Below are 11474 nucleotides of genomic sequence, written 5' to 3' on the forward strand. Positions count from 1 at the left end.
AATGAAATAATGTCATGTATGTGTATTATTTGAACGAAGGAAGATACACCTGTCATATTTACTATTAAAGCAACCAGATTAATGTGTAGATTAATTTAATACTTGTTATTAAGTTGTAGGACATTGCAACAAATAGTTATGGTTAAATGTATGAAAGGTAAAATCACTTTTATTAGAACAATAGACATTCCAAACAGGTAGTGGACAGGAAGCTCATGCCAGCCCTTTGGACATCCCCAAGGCTGAACCTGTTCAGCACACGAATAGACTAGTGACTCATCATGAATGAGAAAGTCCCCTCCCCCAAAAACTAGATAACACATTGCTGATCACACAGGAGTCAGTTGCTGTTTTGTCTCAGAGGATGATGGAGTTGCTTCTACACCAGTTCCTGCATGATTTTACACAGAGAGAGAGAGAGATTGATATGGAGAGATGAATTTATATAACTTAAGGATAATGGTATTGTATGCTGTAGCTGTAACTGTATGTTTTAACTGCTTACTGTGTGAGTTGTAACCATGTAACTATAGGTATACTGTACACTGTAATATATTGAATCCATATCCTTTTAATAACAAATATATGCATCAATGAGCTTTGGAACTCAGATAATGTGTGGGTGTATTGTTTTCTCTTATGGGATGCAGTGTTTTGCGATGTACAGCGCACATTCATGGCAAATGGTAATAATATGTGCAGGCATCTACAATATATATTAGAGCGGGCATTTTAAATATTTGTAAGGAAATAATTTGGCATTCACAGATGGGGGCTGGTCCGCGATATCATGGTCTTAATGATGCACTGTATATTATAAACACAACGCTGTGGTCGATCAGCTTGTGGTGGACGCATTGTAAAGCTGAGAAAATCATATCCGTGTGTATTGTTGTGATATCAGTAAACCAATGATATGAAATTTCAAGGGACAATGCGTTTTTCATGATATTTAAGATGCTAAAATGTATTTTTATTGTTGCATAACAAAGTTCAAATAAGTCATATTGTGTTTGATTCAGATTGGATTGTTTTTCTGATAAGTAGATTTAAAAGTACATTTAAAAGTTGCTGCATAGCCTTGATATATATTTTTTTTAACTCAGGCCTAAAATAACTTCTGGTGCTTGTATAATGTGTGATTTCTTGTGACAAAGGAAGCCGCATGGTCTGTCCTCCATTTTGGACTAACCACATGGCCTGTCCACCATTTTGTGTAAACCTCATGGATGTGGAAGGGTGAGGAGCAGTGGCCATTTTAGGAAGGTCACTTTCTAAATAGCTGATTTTCAGTCTGCTCAGAACAATCAGTTTCCTTGGTCACATCAAGCACAATTTATGAATTACCAATGCATTTATTTAACCCATGCAATAGTCAATTACAAATAGTTTCAATTGGGCCTAGTGAGAGTAAATGGTGAGATAAATGCTTGGCTTGGTGTAAGAAATTGCACACAAAAAAGAAAAGAAAAAAAAATACTTTTTTTTTCTTCTTCTTTCCAGGATTTAGTTATATCATTGAAATGCTAATTAACTGGTTCAACCACTTTTACAGGCAGGCAAAAGCACATAGCTAAGATATGCAAATAAGAGGTAAGGTGTCTCATAGGAGACCAGTGAATGTACATATATATATATAATATTATTATTATAATTATTATGTGTATATTTATATCAGTGTATGTTCTGCAAGTAAGTTATCCAATCTGAATCATATTTAAATTATAGATTATTGCAGTCATTATAGATCTGTGTGAAATAGGATACATTTGTAGCTATATAGGTAAATTTGAAATAACAGTATTTTAAGGAAGTAAGTGTAAAGACACAAACGCAGGTCTGCATAAAAGTTTATACAGAATAAGTTGTGTCCAGTGGGCAATAGTAATTAGTAATGTTCACATTTATAGAGCTGTGTGATTTGTTTTATTGCAGACGCAGGGTTTTGTACACGTGTCTCGGACAAAGTACAGGACTGTGCACACAGCGTAAGAGACACGCATGGTCGCTTGTTTACGCAAAGTGCGTAAGAGTGCGGGCGCTAAGTACAAATTACACAATAGTGTTGTTTAGTTCAAAGGTGGGACAGTAGCCAGGCTACAATAGCACAAAACTACCCGGTTTCTAAAGCAGATTAGTATAAAACTTTTGTTTAAACTGTATTGCCTCTGGGGGCAAAGCTGCCAATCTGAATGAATTAAAAAAATTTGGACAGAAAAACAAAGTGTATTTGAGTGAGCGAACGTAGGAGTGAGTGGATTTGAACCCCGGAATTTGGGATCCCGTTGTGTGGTACACCAAGTAAGTGGAGGCTTGGTGGCGTGAGGCGGCTGACTCACGTTAGTATAGGATTTAGAATACGTAAGTCGTGAGGAGACTTACACAGGAGCATGGTAGGGAATTGTGAATTATGAACTGTGTAACCCATGTAGTTTTTTGATACGCTCTGGCTGAGGTTTCGCAGCTTGTGATTCGATTCCAGTGGTCGTATGGCAGATAAGTAACAAGTACCTATACGCTGTGCGATTGGACCGCGCGTTTGTGGGTGCGGTACATAGCACAACTTGATACCCCTTTTACGAGTTTTTGCGTAAAGTCACGGTATCATTAGTACTGTATACAGCATACGCAAGCGTGATTTGTGTATAAAAAGTGCATAGGGAATTTTCGCTGGTCTCTCTCAGGAAAATCTCCAACGACAGATACTTTACTGGAAAGGGTAAGTTATTCCTAAAAACTTCCAGTAAATATAGGTCAATTAGGGGCCCTAGTTTGGGTACATCGCCTTCGCTATCAACAGTGTATGGTAGTACTGGCCAACGTGGGCGAGAGTGGGTGAAAGCGCTCGTAGAACTTTCACCATCACCTTATATTGAGTATTTTGGTGTTTGTGGGAAAAGGCCCACAATTATGGGAGCCAGTTGCTCTAGTGAGGGACGTTTAGCCAGGGTTCAGGCTGAAGAGCCGCGGCCCAAGGGGTCAGCGAGGTTTAAAGGAAAAAGTATTATGTGTGGGAAATATGGTCCACACGCTGAAGAATTTTTGTCTGAATGGGTACATATGACTGACAACGATAGGGTACCATTCCCTAAGGTGGGCAGCTTTGAACCAGAGGTACTACAGAACTTAAGGATAAGGATATGTCTGATAAAATCCAGAAAACACAGGGTCAGACATACAAAGTGTTTAAACCTGTGGAAGGAAGAGGGGTTGGTGAGTTTGATCCTAAGGTATTGCAGGTGGTATGTATAACCAAAGTCATATAAGACAAGAATGGAAATATAAGAACTATTTGAACTTGTAGCAACAAGAAACAAGTAGGAAGAAAAAAAAAGAATGCAAGTACACTGCCATATGTAGATGTGGAAGCAGTTACGGCCAGCATACAAACTATAGAAAGCACCTAGAGGAGTATTCAACCAGTCAAAGAAGAGCAGTAGCCTGCAGGGGAGGTGGCTGAGACCAGTGGAACAGGTAAGTATGGTATCATTCGGGTACATATATAGTAAAACCCAAAATAAAACAAAAAAATCAAGAAAGTAACGTCAGAAATGGAGAAAAACTTGTACGCACATTAGTAAAGTGGACAGAGACAAGGTAACCCCCGGGTATTTCTTTCAGTTACCATATAAGAAGTATTCATTCCTAGTAATGCCCCTAGTGAAGATGTTGGACCATGTACAGACCCTTAACACGGGATGAGAAGGAATGAATGAATACTTCGCATGACCTAGAAGCTTGTTAAACTTTTTTTTTTTTGTCTTCTGCAGTAATAGAAAACTCTCCATCTGGATAAGATCACTGTTTAACACTAATTTGACAAATGGGAGGTGGCTGTCTCTGTGCAAATAGACGGGTTCAATAAGGCATTGAGTGTCAGGGTGCAGACTTCTTTGCAAAATTGGAAAGGGGTCACAGTAGCTAATCTTAGATAGTGTGCTATTGAACATCCCAAGAATAGTGCTAGGCGCAGAGAACAACAGGTGGAGAAGTTGAGGACGGTAAGTATACTGGCACATACAGGAAAGACCCATCAGTCCAAACCCCAGATAATAATATGTTACACTTGTAGGAAGGAAGGGCATTTTGCCAGAGATTGTAGGAGTAGTAGGACACATAGTCAATATAGATCCTCTAGACTGAAAACACAAGCCACATTATTAAACACATAGACGGGACCAAGGGACATATAGTAAGGAATCATAAGCCATAAAGAAAACACAGATTTGGCTAATGGGAAGAACAAAATAAATGCAACATTACCCTTTGACAAAACTTGCTGGGGTTAAGATGGGGCCTCTAAACTTTTGTTTCTTTTTCCTAGCAGAAATGGCCCCTGATTAACTTAATTTTGTTAGATATGATATACATATACTGTGCTCCCGCTCAGGAAGTACAAAGTATGTTAGACACCATGAAGACTAATGTTGCATTCTACTATTCTAGATGCATGTCCATCACAGGTAGAGGAAATTATCTCACAGATACCGGGTTCCCTATGAACTTAGGATGGACAGGACACTGGATTGATGGCTGGGATAGTCCCAATAGCGATACGACAAACACAGAAATGTTTTTAAGGGGAGTAGACCAAGTAGAGAATCACTCCCCCGTAGTGCCCAATCCAGTTGTCAAATTTCTATAAAATCTTTTTCACCTCTACAAACTCATCTGTCACCAACCTCTATTCTGTTTCTCTACAGTTTCCTATTCATCTTTTGCGTTCACACAGGGTGGTACAATACATGGACCCAAGTACAGTTCAAACTCCACATGCCTAGGTCCTTCAGAGTTCTGCCCAAACCCAGTATATCTCAACAGCACGATAGCACCAGTATTACTGCAATGTGCCTTGTCATGCACAAAGGGTGGAGAATGGGAATACTGGTGAAGGGAAATTTTGTATAGACACTGATATGTCAGTTGGTGAATGGCAAACCTGACATTTTCTTTTTCATTTTCTTATTCTTTCTCTCCTCTAGAGATGTTTTTTTTTTAGTTATGCTCATGGTACTCTACATTGCAAACACACAATAGTAAATTAAAATGAAAATGTTGTGTTCCCTACAGGAAAAGACAGTCTGGAGGACAAAGGGGTATGGCCAGGAGTACTCAGGACTGTGGACAGGTGGACATGGTAAGCCAGTAGCCCCCAGAGCATACCTTCCAAGTCTAGCTGAGGTGACACACGGTCTGACTCATCTAGGCAAAGAGGGTATGTGCAGGCTGATGAGAGCCTACTGGTGTGCGCCAGGATTCTATTCTCATGCAGGTAAGAGAGCAATGACCAGTCTTGCTTGCTTGAGGAAGAATATTGGTAAAGCAATACCAACAGAGCCATCCCATATCCCTCCTGCGGACGGATCGTTTCAGGAAATACAAATCGACTTCGTACAGTTAACACCCTTTATGAATTATTGTTATGTATTGGTGTGCACTGATGTTTTCTCAAACTGGGTAGAGGCATTTCCTGCCGCCACGGATGCTGCTGTGTTTACTGCAAAGAAAAATTGAGCAGAATTTTGTGTGTAGATAATGGTACCCCTAGAAGTAGGAGCAAAGCTTGAAATTGTACTATTGTGATCATAGATACTGCCACTAGTATTATGTAGCATCGGAACCACTCCCAGATCTTCACTCGATGAATCACCCTCTTCGAAATTTGTTTTTGTTTTGGTTTTGGTATTTGTGTCTTTTTGGTTGTTTTTGGAAGACAACCTCATGTCATGATTGATCCGCACAATGATCAGAAATATACCAATGAGGTGACAGTACAGTACCTAATTTAGATGAGCCAGCAATTGAGAACTTGACAAAAGAACTTGAAACTGTTGATTGCTGGTATGCCAAATACTAACTGTCTTGATTGTGAACCAAAAGACTGTGTGATTGTTCTTACGCTCAGGTTGCCTAATAGACAGGTGGGAAGGACCATACCAAGTTTTGTTGACAGCACTATCCCAGTGAAAGTAGCCGAGAGAGAGACTTGGGTCCATGATTCCCATTGCAGGAAAGTCGGTAGTCCGGAAGGAACTCGTAAATGGAGTAAGATCGCAAAAGTATCACCAGAGACTCTGTTCCGTGAAGACTGAGAGGCGGCACTGTTGAACACTACCTGAGCGTACTAAAGGATTGCAGAAAGACCAGTCATTGTAATTGATTTGTTATGAACAAGAGTTGTTTTGTTCTATTTCTCTTTTCTCTCTTTCCCGCTGACATTTTTTTTTCAGGATATTCTATTTTTGTGAGGTTTTTTTATGAGGAGTCGAGTGTGGGACTGGAACTGGTTCTGGAGGAAGGAGTGATTTCCTTATAGGATCCCAGGATTAGCCGATCAGTTTGTTAAAGTCAGAGAAAAATCAAAGGTCTAGTAGTTATGGAGTTCGGAGATAATCAGGAACAATCAGACAAGGGCTATTCACACATTGCAGATAAAGAGCTCATTAATATATGTGGAAGAAAGGTTTATGAGTGTCTCTCCCCGAACTCCGAAGGTTTATGTTATTTAGGAATGACACTACTTATAACCCTTGTTCAATTATTAAACAGACCTAGCATACGTTCCAGAAATGGAAACAATGTTCAGAAAATGATAGGAATATGTAGATCATGAAAATTTTATGTCACTTTCACGATTTGTTTGTGTCTTCTTCATCTACCCAGCAGAACCTTAATAGAATCCAAACATCAGTGTACAAAGACGTAGGTACATGTATGTGTGAAATGTTCGCCGCAAATCAGACATTATAGGCCAAAGCACTGTCCAAGCATACTCTATAGGTTGAATGTTGTCCCACACCCAACCAGTGGTCCCGTGACCGCCGAGTGCATATAGAGGATGTCTCGTCCTCCTCCCTGTCTTCCCCAAATATAGTCAAGTGTCTGATTTACGTAATGAATACATACTTGTGTCTAGGTCACCGATTATTGTATGAAATATTTTTTTTCTTATGTTAACAATTGATGGCAGTTATTGTTTGCTGCAAAAGGGTGGACTGTCGAAGTCAAAAATATTACATAAAAAGAACATACAAACTACACACATTATAAGTCGCTATACTTGCAAATACGCACAGCGAGCACAGCAAAATATGGTAACACACGCATTTACACGGACATGCCACAGAGATGGATTCGGCACTTATTTCATACAGTACATAATTATAATAATATCAAGCGCCAGACATCATGATGATTTAAAATTATATAATGAAGTAATGTCATGTATGTGTATTATTTGAATGAAGCAAGATACACCTGTCATATTTACTATTAAAGCAACCAGATTAATGTGTAGATTCATTTGAAACTTGTTATTAAGTTGTAGGACATTGCAACAAATAGTTATGGTTAAATGTATGAAAGGTAAAATCACTTTTATTAGAACAATAGATATTCCAAACAGGTAGTGGACAGGAAGCTCAGGCCAGCCCTTTGGACGTCCCCAAGGCTGAACTTATTCAGCACACGAATAGACTAGTGACTCATCATGAATGAGAAAGTCCCCTCCCCCAAAAACTAGATAACATATTGCTGATCACACAGGAGTCAGTTGCTGTTTTGTCTCAGAGGATGATGGAGTTGCTTCTACACCAGTTCCTGCATGATTTTACACAGAGAGAGAGAGAGAGAGAGTGATATGGAGAGACGAATTTATATAATTTAAGGATAATGGTATTGTATGCTGTAGCTGTAACTGTATGTTTTAACTGCTTACTGTGTGAGTTGTAACCATGTAACTATAGGTATACTGTACACTGTAATATATTGAATCCATATCCTTTAATAACAAATATATACATCAATGAGTTTTGGAACTCAGATAATGTGTGGGTGTATTGTTTTCTCTTATGGGATGCAGTGTTTTGCGATGTACAGCGCACATTCATGGCAAATGGTAATAATATGTGCAGGCGTCTACAATATATATTAGAGCGAGCATTTTAAATATTTGTAAGGAAACAATTTGGCATTCACATATATAATGATTTCAGTGATTATACAGTATTACTGAAGAAAAGACCAAGTGGAAGCTTTAAAATTGGTTTAAAAAATGCTGAAAGATTGAGAGACACATACAAAGGACAGTTTATGTACACTACTATTGTCTTAAGAAATTAGAAAAGTTCGAACAGCAATGAGCAGAAAGTTACAATACATCTAATACTTCAATTATTGAGCCATATTGCACACTAAAGACACCTAGGAAGCAGATATAATGTGTGTAAAACAAAATGTCAAGAATATATATATTTTTTAACTTTCCAATAAAAGACAAAAGTATTTTTCCATTTAAATTTAGATTTATCTATTGTGGAGAGGTAAACTTTTCAGTAAAAAGAATTTGCTTTGTGTCTCATTAACTCCCATTACACAAACATTTGGTGAGCCTGAAGGAGCAGAGTAGATTTTGACAATCAAGTACCTAATCAGTGAAGCGCAATATTGAATGAGTGCAATGTGATAAGTGCATTTCATGAAAGGCTGCCTTCCTGTAGTTATTCTAAGGGTGACTGATTGTTTAAATCACTCAGAGATTATATTTTATGTGGATCTAACCTGTCAAACATTCAGAAACTGTGGTTTGAATTATGCTAAATATAATAAAAACAGCGATTGCCTTAAAATAAGCTGTGTGGCGTTGCATCCCATTACACGTTACTGACTAACCTGTTCATTTATTTCAATCGTTATTTGAAGTCATAAGAGCTTATATGGAAAATGTAGTCAAAATTTCCATAAAATATTAGTAGCTGTGAGATGTGTAACATGGTGGTAAGAATCTTCTTTTGAAAGTCAGTTGTGCACAGACACAGTTTGGAGCTCTGCTGCATTATTTAGGTTTTCTCCAGATTTGAGTTGAATGGAACTACCAAAAAAGGCAACAATTGTCATTACATTGAATCAGAAAGATTGGGATACATGATGCATTACAGAAAGACTGGGGCACATAGTACAGATTGGGACACTTAATACTGGTGGTATTTGAGTCCTGAAACACTTACTGTAGTTTATTAATTTTTGCAATTTGATGCCTTAAGTATAAAAGGCAATTTGACATGTATGAGGAAATCAGATTATTTGTGAAGACTACAGATTTATATTCATGGTCATTTGTAGTCAGGCCAACTACAGTATACTGTATATGAATTTTTTATATTTCCACATCCATAATTATACAGGGCTAGATGCATCATCACATGTAAAAGTACCAGCAAATCAGATCCTAACTGCCATGTCACAAACCCTGTTTGAAAAATTACAGGAGCTGGTTGGCTGTTAGTTTATCACTTTCCATTTTATCACTCTCCAAGCGACAATGTATCTAGCTCACAGTATGATAAACAACGGTTGACAGAAGAGTAGCCAATCCCATACCTATCTGATATTTTAGCTATCATGTCTTTCTCCTGACTCAGGAGTCCTGAGTACATTTCTTTCATGTGTGATAATTATATTTGTTTCAAGTAAAGTATTTTCCTCTTCTATTGATGGTATGTAGTGGCTTTACTGGCAGTCAGGATACCAACGCCGGAATCCCGACCACTTACAATGCCGGAAGCCGGAATGGCGGCATACAGGGACTATTCCCAATCGTGGGTGTCCACAACACCCATAAAGTGGGAATAGAACCTGTGGCGAGCGCATCAAGTCCGCAAGGAGCTCCGTTGTGCTTGCCCCCCACCAGCAATCTGACGTCCGGGATCTCATTGTCAGGATGCTAATCTCCGAGATCCCGACTGCCGGCATTACAGCCCCAACCCCTATTGATAGTAACCAAGAAAACTAGATCAATCACATTAGGAATATTATATTTTAATGTGGCTTATTGTCAGTGACGTAATTGGGGCCTAACAAATAGTGACCACATCTTCCTCTTTAAATTAGGCATTGCATGTTTCAGGAACTCCTTATTTGACAATAATGAGATATATTACTTGATTCATATTGTAGGTGCACACAGTTGCATGTGCAGCTGCTATTTCATTCACAGTAGGCTTGCAAAAAATATGCTAAAGATTAGCCGCTGTCTTATGCACAGAGACACTCACTGCTTGCATCTCACATCTGCTGCTCAAGTTCATAAGCAGAAACACTGGGAACATCAGGCGCACAACGATCAGGCCATCAGAGCTACTGAATGCAACCCTACTATAGACACTGGGTCCTAAGACGCCGGGGGCCTCTCCAGCTGTGAAATTTGCAATGGCTGACTAAAGGAAGGGCAGAAAATGGTTCCGACATGCCTGTATTTTTCTAGCCATCCCCCAATTACATCCCCAAACACTGACTATCTGTCAGTCACTTTGTAAATAAATCCTCTGTGCATCCAAAATTACTAATCTTTCACTGCATGTGCGCAGTGCGGCTTTGGCGTATATGAAGTGGCAAAAAAATTTCCTCCACTGTGGCTAACATTGATATTGTATACTATTCTGAATCAGGACCATAATGTGCCCAATGCCAATCTGTGTAAAACAGGGATACAGCCTTCTATTGGAAAATGCCAACAAGTTTGTGAGTGCATAGCGGATGTGAGCAAGAAGACTAGTCCACACCTTGGGCGAGATTCAAATGTATTTCTGTTCGGCAAGCCCTATTCCCAATCGCCCCCATTAGTTTAGTCTGGTTTAGCCGCTTTACAAGGCTAAACCCAACAATAATGGGCATGGGCAGCGCGATAAGGGACATCAATTGAATATCTGCCCCTGCGATCTCCCGTAACTTTTGACAGGAGATTGGGGGTGATAACAATTTAATTCCCTCCTCTCACTCCAAAGAAGAGGAGGTTTTATTAAAGATAGCAAAAATAAAAAAAAGATAAGAGAAGATAGTATTATTAATTTTTTTACTGAGATAGTGCCCACCAGAAGCTGGTGTTTAAGACCCAATCAGTCTCTGAATATTGTATAATATGAATTTCATATTAAGAGATCACTGGTTCAATGACTTTCATGGAAATAAGTTGTATTATGTGTACAAATGAAAGAGGAACGTGGTGGGTAATCATTAACATGTTGGATTTGAGTAGATTTCAAATGTATCACAAGAAAGAAAAATTCTATAAAACTAAACTGCTTAATACAGCTCGAAATTGAGTTTCATTAAAAAAGTATAATCATTACAAGAAAAAAAAAAAGCAAAATGTTAAGAGGGAAGCATGCAGGAGGGAGGAGTGTGCATATGAGGGTGGAAGAAGAAGATGTGGACAATGGTCAACTGATCCTGAGAAATGAAGTAAGTGTTATAGCCATAAGCAGCAAGAAGCAATACAAGTAGTGGGACCAGCAGAATCTCTCTACCAGTTGCAATTGCTTGGAAGCAGGGCCTTGAAATGAAAGCTATGGAGAGGATGCCCATCATCCACTGCCTCTCCCTGTCACTTTCTGCCTCTCCCTTTCACCCTCTGTCTGTCACCCACTGCTTCTGCTTATCACCCTCTGCATCTTTCTGTCACCCTCGTCCTGCCACCC

This window comes from Pseudophryne corroboree, chromosome 3 (assembly GCF_028390025.1).
Source record: "Pseudophryne corroboree isolate aPseCor3 chromosome 3, aPseCor3.hap2, whole genome shotgun sequence".
Lineage (NCBI taxonomy): Eukaryota > Metazoa > Chordata > Amphibia > Anura > Myobatrachidae > Pseudophryne > Pseudophryne corroboree.